Below are 18,723 nucleotides of genomic sequence, written 5' to 3'. Positions count from 1 at the left end.
GTGGGCCTCACTGTAGGATCAACATATATAGGATCACAAGACTGGTCAGTACTACAACTTGTGCTTTTACACTGTATTCATTGCTCTCGATAGGCAAGCTTGGCTCCTCTCTGATGGGACTGTGCTCTTTTCTTGGCACCTTTCCGTGTTATTCAGGAGTTGTTGATAGGATTAGGGGGTGCTTAACCATGCTGGTCTCTGGGGAGGTGCAGGAGTCGATTTGTTTGACTTCATATTTCACTCAGTAGACTCAGGAAGTATCAAGCTCACTCAGTCTTCTGCATTTTCCACTCTTTTCTGTGGTGCCCAGTGATAGGACAAGGGACAATGGGCACAAACAGAACATAGGAAGTTCCACCTAAACATAATGAAAATCTTCATTTTTTTTGTTTTTTTTGAGGATGATAGAGCACTGGAACAGGTTCCCAGAGGCATTGTGGAGTTTTCTTCCTTGGAGACTTTCAAAACCTTCCTGTGCAACCTGACACAGAGAAACTTCCCTTAGCAGGGGAGTGGGACTTAATCTCAGAGGTGGCCTTCTTGTTTCCCACAATCAGAAAGTAGCAGTCACCAGTACAAGTTAGGGGGTGTCCTGCTGGAAAGCATCTCCACAGAGAGAGACCTTGGTGTGCTGGTGGACAGCAATTTCTGTGTGGGACAGCAATGTGCCCTTGTGTCCAGCAGCAGCTTGGTGTGCATCAAGAAAAGTGTGTCCAGCAGGTCTAGAGAGGTTCTCCTACCCCTCTTCTCTGCTGAGACCACACCTGGAATATTATATCTAGTTTTGGTCTCCCCAGTTCAAGAGGGACAGGCACCTGCTGGAGACAGTCTGAGGGAATGCTACCAGTGTGGGACTTGAAAATCCTTCCTATGAAGACAGACTGAGAGATCTGGAGCTGTTTAGTCTGGAGAAGAGAAGGCTAAGAGGGGATGCTACTGACATTTATAAATCTCTGAGTAGTTGTGATGGTTTGGGAGTTACCTGCCCCCTACTCTTAGGAAATCACCCAAACTAGACTCATCTGGGCTGGAGTTAAGGACTGAAGCTTTATATTCACAGCTTAGCACAATATACAAGCAGATATTTACAATATATACAGCTATGTACAGAAATATACAAGTTAAAGGTAATACAGAAACACAGCAGCCCTCCCAGAAATTAGAGTCCCCAGGAGGGGCTCCCAACCACCCTTCCACCTTCTTTCCACCCCTCTACCTTACCCCAGAGTATACCTTACATGCAAGCTGAGTTTGGAGGGTTGGGAAGGGGGGTTAGAAAGCAGAAGGATCAGTCACACAGAAGAAGCCCAGGGCGCCAACACACACACACACTGACACTCTTTTGTCTATGTTTTGTGTTCTGGTTATTATACATGTCAGCAAGCCTGTGAGAGATGTAGACATCACCATTGTTTCATTTTCACAGCCTATAATCTAATTTCTCTCACTAAAATATTCCAATTTAGCCTTAAACTAGCACAGGGGTGGGTGTCAAGATGCAGGTGCCAGGCTCTTTTTGGTGGTATCCAGTGCTGGGACAAGGGACAACAGGTACAAGCTAGAATCCAGGAAGTTCTACCTCAACAAGAAGTGACACTTCTTTATGGTGAGGGTGGCTGAGCTCTGGAACAGAGAAGTTGTGAAGTCTCCTTATCTGAAGACCTTCCAAACCCATCTGGATGCATTCCTGTGTGACCTGCCCTAGGTGATCCTGCTTTGGCAGGGTGTTTGGACTTGATGATCTCTGCAGGTCCCTTTCAACCCCTAACATCCTGTGATTCAAATAAATTTAAATTCTCTTTAATTTTTAGGAATTGTTAAGATTTTGCCTTTACAGCACAGTAAAGCTGCCTCTGTGTACTGACAGTTGGCAATTCAATTACAGGAGTTGCAGGGGCAGTCTGTGGGTTAGCTGCAACATGTTTTCATTAGTGTCGTGTCTGCTTCTGTAAGGTGTTCCCTACTTCAAACACATGCTGCATGTGCAGTGTGTTACAGCGATTTCCCTGGTGTTATTTTTATTGAATTCCAGGCTAAATAGGCACACAACACAGTATATAACTTGCTAATGTGTCAATTAATGCCACCTCAGGGCTGAACTCAATTGCAAAGATTGTTAAAACTGTGAACACGCATTTCATGTGAGTCTTAGGTTTCTCCTTTTTCCTCTTGTCCTATTTTCTGCCTTTTTTCCCCCCTCCCTAAACAGTCCATCTTAAAGTTCTTTGGTGAATAACAATGAAATGTCTTGAGGGGAGGTAGTTACTTAATGAGTATCAGAAATACTTATTTTCCATGTGCAAGCTTTGTATTTTGATTAAGCAGAATGCATAGCAAAAAATAATACATTCTTTCTCAGTGCTCAAAACCAAAGAAACAACTTTTAAGGACATTTTAAAGAAAGGCAAACTTTATTCAGCCAGACTTATAAAATGCTATTAGCCTTACATATATATATACATATAAAAGACACATTTTAAATTAAACTAAATGCTCATTTGTTGATCAAAAAACCTAGAAATTGCTGGCTCGCAGCTCTTAATCTCTAGAATCCCTCAAGTATCACTACTGTGAAATTAGTTGCAGGCTCTATCAATTATATCTGTTTAAATGGACAAATTTAATTACTGCAGAAGAGCAATTGATTTTTAAATTAGCACTGATTGCACAGTGTGTATCTCAGTGGGAAGACAGGTACATGAAGGCTCTCAAATGGAATCAATGTATTAATTAATCTACAGATCGGTGTACTCCATAGAACGTTCCCCTTCTCTTTACCCCCTTCCTGTAGATTCACTTGTTTCAATTGAAATGGGATTCTGATGTTCTAGAAGGGAAAAAAATATCAAATGCAAGATGAAATTGCACATGCTGTGTTTAATATATAAACTTGTGTGCCTGACTTTGCACATTCAATGGCATTTGCTGGTGTAATGGAGGGGTAATTAACTGATGTGAGATATGAGTTTCAAAAATTAATATTCTTAATATTGTCTCTCCCCCCCAGTCATTAATTTTAATAATAATCAGTTCCTTACATGGTCATGGAAATATTATTCAAAGGAATAACTAGATCCAGAAATAACTAGCAGAAATATATAAGCATTAATTGAACTGTAAGAGGAGGTTCCTGCAGTCAATACACCACTTGTGGTTAACAGTACCATTTGCCCACTAGATGGACTCAAGGAGCATCTTTCTGCTTATGGCAGAAGGCAATGGTGAATTAAAAGAGGCTTTAAGTATTTACTTACAAAATACCTCCTGATTAGTGGGGCTAGTTACAGCTTCAGACAGTACTCAAAATGCTTTCAGGGAATTCTGTTGGTCTTGTCAGCTGCTGAGGCTTCTGATTCTTACCAGGCTTCACAGGATGCTGGGGAAAGGAGACAGACTACCTCTGACCTGGTCCTGGCTCCTCTGGATGATCGGTGTATCTCCAGGACTTCCTGTCTTGGCAGGAAGACTTTCAGGTGTAGGCAGGATGTCTTGTGATGTGCAGTCTCAGCACATCACGCTGGCTGTGCAGGCTGAATGTGTGGAGACATTTAGACCCTGTTCCTCATAAACTGTAGGCAGGCAGTTTCCAGGCAGTTCAGCAGAGCCAACTTGAGCTTAGCAAAGCATAATGCTGCAGAAGGCAATGACAGAATGACTGCCAGAGGTAGAGAGCAATAGCAGCAGGCATGAATACAACGCCAGAGCATGTTGTGTTACCTGCTCATCTCTTTTTATACAGCCTGAGACTAATGAGCCTTTGGACACAGAATAGCCAACCAGAATGGCAGTTAGCCAAGCCTGACCATATTAGGTGAAGCCATAGGTTTGCCTTACCCAAATGTGGGAAAAAAACATAGGCCTTGCACAAGGCAGGCACAAACTAAGCATGTGTAGTTTGTTCACCACAGGACGTAAACAAGTCTGGGCAAGCCAGAGTCCTTAGACTCAGTGGCTCCTGGTTCTTTGTCCTCTTTCCCGCGGTTGCTTCTGCCCGTAGCAGAAGGAGGGAGAGCAGAAAAACAGGTCTGGGCAAGCCAGGACATGGATAAGCCTATTTTGGCCTACTCAGGCCTACCACAACAGCTGGCCCAGGTGGCCTTTCAGTGCTGAAGCATTGCTTACAGCACTGAAACATTAAACTATGCAGTATCTTGCCAAGGTATGCAGGAGTGGAGCTGAAAATTAAGTAAAAAGGAAATTAATTCCTTTCATGGAACCAGTAAAATGAACATAAACAAAAGCAGAACTGGAGAAAAGTAACGTGTTCTGAGTTCTGTGTCCACTGCTGGGCTCCCCAGGATAAGTAAGGGACAGGCGTACTAGAAGGAGTCCAGCAAAAAGCCACTCAGAGGACTAAGCACTGTCTGTTATATGAGGAGAAGCTGAGGGAGCTGGGACTACTTAGCCTCAGGAAGAAATGGCTTAGGCATGATCTTAATATATGTAAATACATACTGGGAGGGAGCAAAGAAACTGAAGCTAGACGCCTCTAGCTGGTCCACTGAAAGGACAAGAAGCAAGAGGCACAGACTGAAATGTAGGAAATGTCACAGATTTGTCAGGGTTGGAAGGCACCTCAAGGATCATTCAGTCCCAACCCCGTGCCTTGGGCAGGGACACCTCACGCTAGATCAGACTGCTCAGAGCCACATCCAGCCTGGCCTTGAAAACATCCCGGAATGAGGCTTCTGCCACCTTCCTGGGCAGCCTGTTCCAGTGTCTCACCACCCTCATGGGGAAGAACTTTTCTGGCATCCAATCTGAATCTACCCGCTTGTAGTTTTGCTCCATTCCCCCTAGTCCTGTCACTACCCAACACCTTCCCCAGCTTTCTTGTAGGCCCCTCCAGATACTGGAAGGCCACAGTAAGGTCTCCTCAGAGCCTTCTCTTCTCCAGACTGAACAAACCCAGCTCTTTCAGCCTGCCCTCACAGAAGAGATGCTCCAGACCTAAATATGAGGAGAAGAATATAACACAGGACAAACTTTCTCTGCTTTTACAAAGGTAAAACACTAGGAGGGGTTGAGCAGAGAGGTTGTGGAGTCTCTATCCTTGGATACTGGAGATACTCAGTACCTGGCTGGACCTGTGCTTGATCCAGCTACCTGCTCTAGCTGACTGGTTTTGGGCAGTGACTTGAACAATAGAATTTCCAGAGGTGCATTCCAGCCTTGGGTGATCTGCTGTCAGGTTTAAGGTTCCATCTTAGGGGCTTGTAATGCTACACTTTAAAAGCTGCTTTCTAGCCATGCTGTGTATAGGCTCTCGTCTTCAGACGCAGTTTGTTTCTGAGGCCTGTGTAGTGAAGGAAGCAGGTGCAAGAATCTTCACAAAGCTACTCTGAAAATCAGGTGCTAAGTCTCACATAGCATTACAAACAGTTAGATGTCAGCTGAAGTCGTATTTCAGGGAGCACGAAATTATTAACTTGGAGAAGAATAAACTTTTGACTTCTGAGGGTAGATTTTTACTCGCATAAGGTCTGTAGGATTGGATATTAAGCTAAAAGATATTTTCCATCTCTCAGTGCTTCACCCTGCTGACTTCAGCTTTAAATGACCTTCACTTTTGTAACACAAGTTACAAAAATAGGCGTGCATCCTTGACTACTCCAAAATTGTCATGAGAGTGTAACACCTTGCCACTTAAAAGCCAGCCCACAGGTGTCTACTGCCCTTTGCATTTGAAAGCTAAAACCCACTGATTTTTCAAGGTCCCGTTCCTGCCCTTCCACAGATTGGCAGCATCTTACCATATGTTACTGAAGTTGTCAGCTTTCAATTTGTAGTTTAAGTGTTCTTGAAGTACTTTAAGCAAAGGAATAGAACTTAGATCACAGAATCATAGGATGGTCTGGGTTGGAAGGGACCTCCAAAGGTCATCTAGTCCAACTCCTCTGCAGTCAGCAGGGACATCCTCAACTAGATCAGGTTGCTCAGAAACTTGTGGAGCCTCACCTTGAATATATCCAGGGATGGGGCCTCAACTGCCTCCCTGGGCAACCTGTTCCAGTGTTCCACTACTCTCATGGTAAAGAACCCGGTTCTAACATCCAATCTAATTCTGCTCTCCTCTCATTCCAAACCATTACCCCTTGTCCTGTCACTGCAGGCCTTTGTAAACAGTCTCTCTGCAGCCTTCTTGTCAGCCCTTTCAGGTACTGGAAGGCAGCCCTAAGGTCCCGCTGGAGTCTTCTCTTCTCTACTCTAAACAACCCCAGCTCCCTCAGCCTGTCCTCAGAGAAGAGGTGTTCCTGCCCTTGAATAATTTTTGCGGCCCTCCTCACTTGCTCCGAGCTCCCTTTCAACCTAAACCATTCTACGGTGTCTTTTTTTCCCACTGCATCTCCTTCTAGTAGCCAAGTGGCTGATAGAACTTTCCAGATTTTGTTATCCCCATGAAGATTCCAGTTAGGTACTGAAAAGAAAAACTAAACACAAAGACTCTCTATGTCTTGCTAAATATCCCCAGATATATAAACAGATTAGAGAGATTAAGTGCTGCAGGAGGTTCCATTTCAACACTTCTTCACAGTGAGGGTGATGGAGCACTGGAACAGGCTGCCCAGAGAGGTTGTGGAGTCTTCCTCTCTGAAGGCTTTCAAAATCCACCTGCATGTGTTCCTGTGTGACCTGCCCTAGGTGATCCTGCTTTGGTAGGAGGGTTGAATTGGATGATCCCTGGAGGTCCAACACCTAACATTCTGTGATTAGTTCATGAACTAAGGATTGTGAAATTATAATGATACTATCAGGAAGAGGTTTTGTATCAATTTAATTAGCAGCATAGAACCTTAATTTTTAATTTTCTTACATATTATAAAGTTACCAAAATTAGTGTAAAGCTCACATAAGTAGAACTGGTCAAGATCTGCTTGGTGAAACCATTTTTTGATCAGAAACTCCTCATTCACTAAAATTTTTTGGAGACAGCTATCAGTTTTAACACAACCTTTTGGGTTTTTTTTGTGAAGTTGTTTCATGTCAAGCATGATTGAAACAGGAAAGTGAAATTGCTCCTTTTCCCAAACAAACAAATAGCTAAGGCATTTGTAGGGGTTGTGGAAAATCCAAGTGTAGATCTTGGCCCTCAATTTGGCAGAACTGGAATTTAAATCCATGTGTATGTATGTGAGGTGTGCCTGAGGCGTGAGGCTGCTGAGTGTCACTCTTCTACTAGTTAAAAAAACCCCATCTCAGAGTTAACCTACTTTGCTGTAGAATCAGGTTTCCTGAAATCTGCCCAGCTCTAGATTTATGTTGCAGCTGTTGTCAGTATAAATTAAAGCACTGTAATCCCATAAAATATTGTGCCATGTTTACACAGATAAAAAAGTATCATACATAATGTGAAGGAGCAGAAAGGCTGCCTCTGGAAGCTGTCAAACCTGCTTGAGATGTGCACTGCATGTAGTCAGACCTAAAAAGCCAGAGAGGTGATTTAATGTCATTGGGTTTTAAATGTCTCCAGTGAAGCAGACTCCACAACCTCTCTGGGCAGCCTGTCCCAGCGCTCTGTCTCCCTCCCTGGGGAAAAGTTTTTCCTTATGTTCATGTGGAACCTCCTCTGCTCCACCTTACACTCATTGTCCCTTGTTAATGAGGAAGATTCAGGTAAAGCATCTGGAATGTCTATCTGTATGGTGAACCCTTCTCTGCAGAGACTGAAGATGCTCATTTCAGGATATTGTGCTTTATAGGGAAGCTTGTAATGTGGAAACAGGGTTAGATGAGGAAGGTCAAAGAATAAATAGAACTGCTCTATTTTACTCTCTTTTTCCTTTTTCTCATGGCATTCTAAAGAAGGATTTATTTTCAGAGGGAGCCACCCATAAATCTCCAGTATCTGAGAGGATACTACAGGAAGGCTGGAGAGAGACTTTTCATAAGGGTGTCTAGTGACAGGACAAGGCGCAGTGGTTTGAAGCTGAGGGAGAGTAGGCCTGGACTGGGTTTTAGGAAGAAGTTCTTCAGTATGAGGGTGGTGAGGTGGCTCTAGAATAAGTTGCCCAGGGAGGCTGTGGATGCCTCCTCCCTGGGGGTGTTGAGGACCAGGCTGGATGCAGCCTTGAGTCCAGTCTAGCTGAGAGGCATCCCTGCTCATGGCAGGGTAGGTTGGAGTAGATGATCTAACTGAGGTCCCTTCCAAGCTAAGCCATCCTATGATTCTGTGATCTTATTTTTTCTTCTTTTTCTTTTTTAATTGGGGGGAGGCACATTTCTATGGTAAAAGGAGTAAAAAGGCATGCTACTTGCATTCAGTTTGTCATTTACGATCAGAAATTCAGGTGGGAAAAATTTGAGTAAGATCAAGCTGTCTGTTTTCATTGTACATTGGAGCTTCAGGGCAGATCCTTCAGAAATGAAGGAGTCAGACTTGGCCTGTAGCTAAAATACAGACTTAAGATTAGACTTAAGTTAGTTTAAAGCAGTATAAACACATCAGACCTTTATACAAACTCACTTTCAGCATATGGTTGGTAAAGGGTATGATGAAAAGAGTGACCTGAGAAATCTGAAAACCACTGGCACACAGTTAAAAATGGAGATACAGTGAGAAGTATGGAAAACCTAGGAGACCACTTGGGGTTAACATTTCAATAAAGAACATGAAAGATTAGCCTGAAATTAAAGGCACTTTTCATATCTCTGGTATAGTTGAAGCAAGGGAAAGAGTTGGTGAACATGTCACTCACATTTAGGCATGTCACAGCTGTCCACGTGCTTGCCACAACACCCTGTTAGATTTTTTTTTTTTAGAGTTTTTATTATAAATATCAATCCTTCTTTTCATAAATGTAACCTATAAATGCCAGGAATCCTTTGGGAGTTTTCTCAGCCTTTATTTAATGCCCCACAAGAAAGGATGTAAAAGAGACCTTTCTTTTGTAAAGTGATCCTATAATTCTGTTCAATATCCATAATTTTCAAGGCCAAGTAATCATATTTAATGGATCCTAAATTACTTTCTGTCAGGCAAGGATTCCCTTGATAATATTAACCAGTACAGAGGACTGACACTTGGAGGGCTAAAACTAAGAGGTTTTTTTATTGCAAGCAGCTTACAAGTACTTAGACAGAGGTGGAGCTCACATGCCCTGCAGTAGCTAAGGGTCAGTGTTTCCATTCTCATCTCTGTTTTCAATGGGTTTTAGCTTGGCTATAAATACTCAAATTGGTTTCTGCCAAAAAGCAATGCCTAAGGTGACCTGCAAAGGGTTTTTATCCCTTGCTGTGTTTGTCTTCTATTTTTCCCTCTTATTGTTTGGAGGCCAGGGAGGGTGCGTTACAGCTGGATTTCTTACATGTAAAGATGTCAGGGAGCAGCAAGAGCAAGAAGTTCTCTAAAGGAAAGTAAGCCAAGAGCCAAGGGTGACCCAAGGCAGGTGCAGGGCTGTGATTGCACTGAGAAAGCTTCAGTCCCACAGATTTCAAAGAAGAGCAGCACCAGTTTGGTGATGGTAATGAGAATCAGCCAACAGGTCAGGGGTTGCAAAACAAATCTGTAGCAGTGAGCCAGGTGCAGGTCCAAGATGAAAAGTCAAGTTAGTGGGTCAGGACTGAGTCAGTAAGGTACATGAGCAGGGACCCTTGATAGGGACCAAAAGCAAGGGCAGGGGCTGGAAAGCAGTTTCTGAGCAAGGAGAGTACAACCACTCCCTTTCTTAAGTAATTTCTCACACAAGACTTTTGTCAACAGTATGAACCCAGATTGTGCAGCTGCACCATGTGTGCATTTGAGAACAGCCAGCCAAATCCCTTGGAGCAGGGGCATGGGGCTGCACTTAGGGTAGCACAGTGTATTATTTTTCACATTGATTGACTTTTATTGGCTGAAACATAGAGGAGCCCAGGTGAGCAGTGTCATGTCTAGTCTTTCATCTTGAGGTAGGGTTTGGGGGAAGGTCACTCCGCAAGAGGTAGCTAGGAAGGAATCCTCTCTAAGCAGCACCTAGAATTTCACCCAGGGAGCCTTCACTAATACAGGAGTTATGGCACTGCAGTCAGCAGGGACATTCTCCAGTAGATCAGGTTGCTCACAGCCTTGTTGAGACTGACCTTGAATATCTTCAGGGATGGGACCTCAACTACCCATTCCAGTGTTCCACCACCCTCGTGGTGCAGAATTTGAAGCAGCGATATCCAGAAATCCATGAATATGGGCATAACAAAGAAAATAACCTTTCAAAGTGTCACATCGGGCACAATGAAGGGAATTTGGATATCTGGAAATTTATCAGCCTTTTTTTTTTTTAAGTATTCAAGTAGGAGGAAGCACTTCTGTTGATTGGATTATGCAAAAGACTGAGAGCTATTAAGTTCTTTTAAAAGATAGTAGGATCAGTTGTGAAAGCATCTGAAGAATTTGGATGGTTGTAGGAGAGGAAAAGTGGGATAAAATGAAGTTGAGCCACACCAACACATCCCTGGGGTTCCTCAGAGTCAGGACAAACAAGGCAGTAGGCAATCACTGCCACAAGAGAAATAGCTCAAGCATTTTCTGTGAAATAAATGCTCTTTCCACATGTTCTTTCCTTGAAGATTTACACAAAGCCTTCTGGAGGTGATGATTTAGTGGACAGGTCTTGGGTGGTGAAGGGATTCAAATCTATTTTCTGATTTGGAGTGTCCAGGGGAGCAATAGTCTGTACTGAATGCAAAAGGCAAAAAGTATCTATCTGACTTCATACCTTAAGGCCAAAATGGGCTTCTTTATGGGAATTTCAGCACCATTATGGTTTTCAAGTCTTTTACTCATTCCAAATGGAGAGGTGAACAAATGTAGAGATTGCTACAGAAAAAGGAATTATTGTTATCTGTTCAGCTACACCTTCTTCATCACTGCATTTACCACTTTTGGCACTTTAAAGCACAATCCATTTCATGCACATCTTCCAGGAGAAAATCAATATGAAAGTATAATCTGAGCTATAAGCACTGTCTACACTGAGCAAAAGAACTTTGATACACTGAGCTGCTCAACCAAATAAATAATTTAGATAAGTGAGTCAATGGTGCTGAAAAGCAAGTCTTCATTAATGGACATCATTGCAAGAGCAAAGAAAGCAAAATGAATCATCAGTCCATAGCCTTTAATAATCTGATTAAAGAAAGAAGGTACTGAATTATTAAGAAGAGGGGAGATGGAAAAGAAAAAGAACAAACCCCATAAAGGGTACCAGTTTGCAGAATGATGATGAAGTGAACACTTTTGCTGCTGTGAAGGGGTTTGTTTTTCTTTTGTTTTTTTTTTTAAACCCTGAGAGTTGACAACTATTTAGACCTTGACTCTCCACATAACAAAATCATAGGCATCTCCTTCTCCTTGGTGTCATAGAAATCACTGATTTGCGATTCCATGTGATTTACACACAAAAGTGGGTTAGCAACCCTGAATCACAGAATTATTGCTGCTGGAATAGACTTCTGAGATCATCAAGTCCAGCCTATGACCTAACACCACCAAATGGACTAGACCATGTCGCTATATGCCACATCTAGTCTTTCCTTAAACACCTCCAGGGACAGCTCCACCACCTCTGTGAGCAGTCTATTCCAGTGTCTAGTCACCCCTCCCATGAGGAAGTGCTTCCTAACATCCATTTAAATCAACTTCTGGTCCATCTGAGGTTAACAGTAAAACTCAGACAGACCCTATTGAGGACAGAAACAACCTCCAGAATCTTGACACAAGGACAGGAGAGTAACTTCTGTGGATTTTCTTTTTACACAGAAATAAAGAATGATTAGAATCACATAATTGTCATGGTTGGAAGGGACCTCAAAGATCATCCAGTTCCTACCATGGGCAGGGATACTTTCCACTAGATCAGGTTGCCCAGAGCCACATCCAGCTGGCCTTAAAAACATCCAGAGATAGGGCTTCCACCACCTCCCTGGGCAACTTGTTCCAGTGTCACACCCCACTCATGGGGAAGAACTTCTTCCCGACATACAATCTAAATCTCCCCTCCTCTAGCTTGGATTCATTCCCCTCAGTCCTACCACTACTTGTCACCCTGAAAAATCCCTCATCAACTTTCCTGTAGGCCCCCTTCAGATATTGTAAGGCCACAATAAGGTCTCCTCAGAGCTTTCTGTTCTCCAAACTGAACAATTCCAACTGTCTCAGCTTGTCCTCATAGGAGAGGTGCTCCACCCCACAAAATTTAATTCCATGACAGAAGACTATTCTAAGATGATAGTAGTATGCTTTGAACCCCCCTTCCATGAAGTAAATTCCTTCAGCTACCTCGCCTTGCTTCAGGAAAAGGTGAGCTTTACTTCTTTTTATTTGACTGTTCAGCAACCTATTGTTCTTTATGTGCAAGCTTAGAACAGACACTTAAATGGGATGTGCATTGCAAACACTTAAATGGGTTGTGCAGTTCAAAGATTTCCTGAATGCTGGACTTTGTTCTCACAAATTATCTGATTCAGCTCTCTGGATATAGAACTCCTAAGTAATTAGACCTTTGAATTTAGTTTTAGTTTTGCAACTCTTCAAAAGAATACTCTAAAAGGCTGAGGTAAATCCTTGTCCAGGACACATGTGGAGGAAGATTTGCACAGCTTCCCTTGGTTGTCTAAGTACGTGCTTTTTACATGCCATTAAAGCATGATGAAAGGCTGTGCTGGGGATTTCATATTTTAATTTGATTTGATCAGTTGTTAACTTTTATTTCTGCTGAACTGAACATTCTGATAGCAAGGATAACCTCATTTGGTGTATTACAGAGACCTCTGTTATTATTATTGGAAATTCCATTATATAAAAGATATAATTCATACTTTTTTGTTTATTTTATTGCATGTATTTTATTATTTAATTTTATTCTCCTAAGGTTAGCTTGCTGAATTTACATGCTAGCCTTTGCTGCTTAACCACACACCTGTGAAGCTATAACCCCTGTCCTTACCCCACTCTCTGCTGCCCTATATTTTGTTGTTCTTTTTCTTTTTTAACTCCATTTCCCTACATCATGTTTAAAATGTATCATGAGCAGGCCCAGTAGGAATTTTGCATGGGTTTGGTAGTATAAGAAAAGATATAATAATAACTGCTCTCAGATCCCACTCATAGAAACTCCTGTGCTGCCCTGCCCTCTACTCATAGGTAATTAGTGATAGACCAAGAGGGAAGGGCCTCAAGCTGCGACTGGGTAGGATTAGGCTGAACATTAGGGAAAAAAAAATTCATGGAAAGAGTGATCAGGAATTGGAATGGGCTGCCCAGAGAGGTGGTTGAGTCACCAACCTTGGAAGTGTTTAAAGGTCAAATGGATGTGGTGCTGAAACATGTCCAGAGAAGGGCCATGAGAATGCTCAGATGGATGGAGCTACTCTGTTATGGAGACAGACACAGAGAGTTGGGGCTGTTCGGTCTGGAGAGGAGAAAGCTCTAAGGAGACCTTATTGTGGCCTTCCAGTATCTGAAGGGGCCTACAAGAAAGCTGGGCAGGGACTTTATAGGGCATCAGGTAGTGATAGGACTAGGAGGAATGGAGCAAAACTGGAAGTGGATAGATTCAGATTAGATGCAGGGAAGAAGTTCCTCACCATGAGGGTGGTGAGACACAGGAACAGGTTGCCTGGAGAGGTGGTGGAAGCCTTAACCCTGAAGGACTTTAAGGCCAGGCTGCATGTAGCTCTGGGCAACCTGATGTTGTGTGAGGTGTCCCTGCCCATGGCAGGGAAGTTGGAGCTGGATGATCCTTGAGGTCCCTTCCAGCCCTGAGGATTGTCTGATTCTGTGATAGGAGTGAACCTTTTAGAATAGGGTTATCAGTTGGACTCGGTGAGCCTGAGGATCTTTTCCAACCTGAACATTTGTAATTGTCTGAAGAAAGTGCAGAAGCTGAGTGCAGATGGATGTGAAGAATGTTGTCTCCAGTAGATTTGCTCTATGTATGGCCAGCATATCAGCATCTCTTATCACCTGGTAGGTCTGTAGCTGGGAAAGGAGCTGTTATGATCCTTTGAGTAGATTGCCAGGGTAATACAGCTGTGTTTTGATCCTTATTTCAATGAATGAGGAAAAATAATCTCACAGACCTCTGCTCCAAACTCCTCACTATGGACAGGGATGCCTCTCAGATAGACTCTGCTGCTCAAGGCCTCATCCAGCCTGGCCTTGAACAGCCCCAGAGAGGAACCATCCACAACCTTCCTGGACAATCTGTTCCAGAGTCTTCCCACCCTTATACTGAAGAACTTCTTCCTCAGATCCAGTTTAAACCTACTCTCCTGCAGCTTCAAACCTTTTCCCCTTGTCCTATTGCTAGATAATGTGTAGTTGTACATAGCATAACCCTCTGATTAAGCACAGTACAATGAAAGATGATTTAATCTTTGCAATTTAGGGACAATTTACTGCATCTAATAAAAATATGACCTCAGTGGTAATGTTACAGACATTTTCTGTCTTTCCTTTGGCAGATCCCCCAGTTATGTGAACTCCAGAGCACAGTGGTGATCAGTCAGTAGTTATGCAGGTCCTGGAGGTTGCTACTGACCAACAGCTGAAACTGAAGGTAATAAATTCACCAAAACTTATCAATATCTTCAGGACATTATTTAAAAAGAAATTATTTTGATCATTTTGGTCAGGTGGTGTATTTTAGAAAGTCCAGGAAAGTCCCTCAGGGCAGCTGTGTATGTGATGATAAAAGTCTTACAGGGCTGAATCTCTGACCTTCTTCTGAAGTCTTTAGTTGTCCTATGGGTTTGGACACGTGGTTATTTGAATTGAGGAATAAACAGCAGATGCAGCTTTTGGAATTAATATCTCTGAGGGTTAATCTTGTTTATAGACACCGAGCACTGCATTATATGAAAGGTAATTCAGAAGGGGAGATGTTAGAGGCACTGCAGCAACCTCAGTTTCTGAAACTGCTGCAATCTCAGAACCAGCTCATCCAAAATTAAAACTCTCTGGTTGTTGACTTTATCATTTCAACCAAAAGAAATCTGATGGCTTCTAGATAACCTAATCTCTAAATCCTCCTTTAGAGAGCACTCTCCTCCAGGAGCCTAATGTGTGGATTTTGGCAATTGCAGGTGAATCAAAGCTTGGGGATACAGCAGACTGTTAGCTCTTCTCACTGAGTATTTCATTAAGTTCTAACAGCCTGGGTTTCCCTTCTATAATGTTTGATTTAAAAGAAGAACCATCTTTGTATAACCTCACTGGGATTACTTGATCTAGTGAGCTCTCTCTAGCAGTGGGATTTTTACTTTCACTCTGTCTGCAGTGATAAAAATGAGCCTTTGTATCATATAGATTCAGCTTTTTTTTTTTTTTTTTCATGCTAATCAGATGCCCATCAAATGCAGGAAGGCACAACAAATATTCATCACCAAAAGGCAATAATCTAAGACTTTGAATTACTTTAGCATTTTCAAATGCTATCTGGAAAACAGGGACGCAACTGGAATCATAACTGAGATATGAGCGTATGTGCCTCTGTGGGTGTCTGTGGTGAGGACAGAGTAATATTAATCTGTGGTAAAAAGCCTTCTGATTCCTATAAGCACAAGCTACTGTGTAGAAAATGACCTGCAAACCTTGCTCTAGAAAACAGCTTCCAGGGATATAAGTGTGTGCCTCTGTGGGTGTGTATTGGTGAGGATGGGGAAGTATGAATCTGTAGTGAAAAGCCTTCTGATTCCCATAAGCACAAGCTGCTATATAGAAGACTCCCTGCAAATCTAGCCAAAAATATAGAAACCAGTTATTATTGGACAAATGATTGTAAAGTTCACAGAATCACAGAAACATTCAGGTTGGAAAAGACTCTCAGAATCACCAAGTCCAACCAATAACCTTACTCTACAAGGTTTGCCCTTTGTTGCTGGTCTTGCAATGCAGGATGTCATTTCCAGATTTGCAAGGTCAGTAGTATTTTTTGTGATGGGAATAAACTTCCTAAGGAAGACAAAGGCTAGCAGGTGCTTAGACCAGTGATCATGCCACCTGCAACACTTCCTTTCTCATCTCAGCTAGATATTAATGCTTGTACTTTAAACACTGCTTAAATCACATTGAGCCCTCCTCAGGAGAAGGTTACATAAACAGAAGGCCTCTTAATGTAGCATTTAGCAGCACACACACTGGTAGAAACTCAGAGAGTTTGAATAAATCACAGAATCACAGAATGTTAGGGTTGGAAGGGACATCAAAAACCTTATCCACTCCAACCCTCTGCCAGAGCAGGATCACCTAGACCAGATCACACAGGAATGCATCCAGGTAGGTTTTGAATGTCTCCAGAGAAGGAGACTCCACAACCTCCCTGGGCAGCCTGTTCCAGTGTTGTGGCACCCTCACAGGGAAAAAACTTTTTTAATTCAGGAGGCAGCACACATGTCTTATGTAACTGGTGGTAAAAACTTTCTAACTGTCAGATTCACTGCAAGACCTACATGTTCCACTAGAACTCTACAATGTGATCAATTTGACATTCATTATTTAGCAATATTTTATTGTATTTGTATGTAGTCATTATGCAGAACAACAGTAGCTAAGCTGTGTCTGTTCCAGACAAGGCTGAAGGAGTTTGCAGTTGTTCCATCGGCTGATATTAAAGTAATTCTCATTTTTTGGTAATCCATCTCAAATGGAATAAAACTGTCCAGTCATGCTGTGCAACAATATTTTCTTAAATGTGCATCAGTTCTTTTGGAGCTCTGATGATTTATATTCCACATCTTAAAGTGCTTCTCCAGAGGGAGGAAATTGGAAAGGCTGGAGGGAAGGAATAGAATCTAATGCCAAATGTTTCACTGTTGACTCAGAAGGTAGTGAAGTGGTGAGTCCCTATCAGACCTCCGTGGCTCTGTTTCAACCCCTGCAGAAGTCTCTGCTGGCTGGTACCTCTTTACTCCACTTTTGTCACACATGGTCATTCCAAGCTCTCAAGCAGCCCTAATTTCCTCTAAGAACCCACGCAGTTCAAGCCTGACGAGCCTGCTGCAGTGTAGAAATGACAAGGTGTGGGTTGAGTGGCTTCTTGCACAGTGTGGTATACTCGTTGAAATCCCTCTCCCAACACAGCTTTCCTCTTTGTAAGACAGCCACAAGGAGAAATGGGTGGAAGTTTCATGGGAACATGAGAGAGAGTTTTTTCCCTGGGAGGGTGACAGAATGCTGGAACAGGCTGCCCAAGGGGGTTGTGGAGTCTCCCTCTCTGGAAATATTCAAGACCTGCCTGGATGCATTCCTGTGTGATCTGGTACAGGTGATCCTGCTCTGACAGGGGGATTGGACTGGATGAGCTTTCGAGGTCTCTTCCAGCCCCTAACCTTCTATGATTCTGTGATTGTGTCCATTTCTGCCTCTGGGAATAAAGGCTACACAATTTCTAATAAACTAGTGCTGAGGCTTGATTTAAGAAAACCCAACACACACCAACCCAAAATATTTTTAAACCTCCTCCTTTAAATCTTGCCAGCACAAAGCTCTCTGAATATGTTGCTCAAAACTTGAAGGAACTCAGAAGTCCTGGCAATCCACAATAGTGTCCTAGAAGTGTGTGAAGGACTCTAAGGGTGTATTAGTTAGTTTGTGGTATCTTCTCAGCCTGTTTTCCAACTCTGCCTAGAGTCCAGAGCAGTGTGGAAACACTCGGACCTTCTGAAACCAGGCAGCTGCAGATCAAATACTGCACACACACCAGAGCTTTACAGGGAGGTGCTGGTAGGTCACTGATATGCAAAGCTTACCTGTAATTGTCTTCAAATGTTTCACGACCATTTAAACGGCAATTCTACACGGAAAGGAAGGTGGAAGTGTGAAATCAAGAGTCTGTGGGCCTGATGCATGAAACAGTTATAGACCATTTACATAGGAAAGGGATGCATGGAAATCCTTTAGAGTGTGCCTATATGCTTTGTTAAATTATTTTTCCCTTCTGTAATTGGTTAACTGCAGTTGAAAGGTGCAGATCCCAGAGAAGAGAGGAAAAAGTTGAGGAAAATGAGACAGAGCATTGTAGCTTGTTCAGGATTTGTGCCCAGTAGGTAGACAAAAAATGTAACTGTAGTGAACACAGAAAATATTTTTGAGGCTCAGTAGCCTGTTTTCAAAGTGCTTATTGACTGTGAACTCACAAGTGCTCACAGCTCTCCTGTGCTGGAACTGGAAGTACTGCTATGCTGAAACACCAAAAATACTGCTGTGAGGTTTTGTAGTGTTGTTGCTGCTGCTGTTTCTATAGTAACTTCTCTGTATTAAAAACCTAGGAGTAGCACAGTGGTGATGGTGAAGTCAAAGGAAGATCCATCAAAGATAAACACACAATACTATTTTTTGTCCTTCTTATTGGTTTTCCTTTAGCATCTTTTCTTTGCCATAAAAACACCCATGTCAGACAATTTCACTGAGGGACACTGAGGTTCCATTAGTGAGAGTAGCCTGTGGAGGTCTGATAATCATACCAGCATAGAATGGTTTGGGTTGGAAGGGACCTCCAAAAGCCATCTAGTCCAACTCCTCTGCAGTCAGCAGGGACATCCTCAACTAGATCAGGTTGCTCAGAGACTTGTGGAGCCTCACCTTGAATATATCTAGGGGTGAGGCCTCAACTGCCTCCCTGGGCAACCTGTTCCAGTGTTCCAGTACCCTCATGGTAAAGAACCTGGTTCTAACATCCAATCTAATTCTGCTCTTCTCTCATGCCAAACCATTACCCCTTGTCCTATCACTGCAGACCTTTGCAAACA

Source organism: Pogoniulus pusillus, chromosome 1, assembly GCF_015220805.1.
Source record: "Pogoniulus pusillus isolate bPogPus1 chromosome 1, bPogPus1.pri, whole genome shotgun sequence".
Lineage (NCBI taxonomy): Eukaryota > Metazoa > Chordata > Aves > Piciformes > Lybiidae > Pogoniulus > Pogoniulus pusillus.
The sequence above is the reverse complement of the archived record's forward strand: the minus strand, read 5'-3'. Positions refer to the sequence as shown.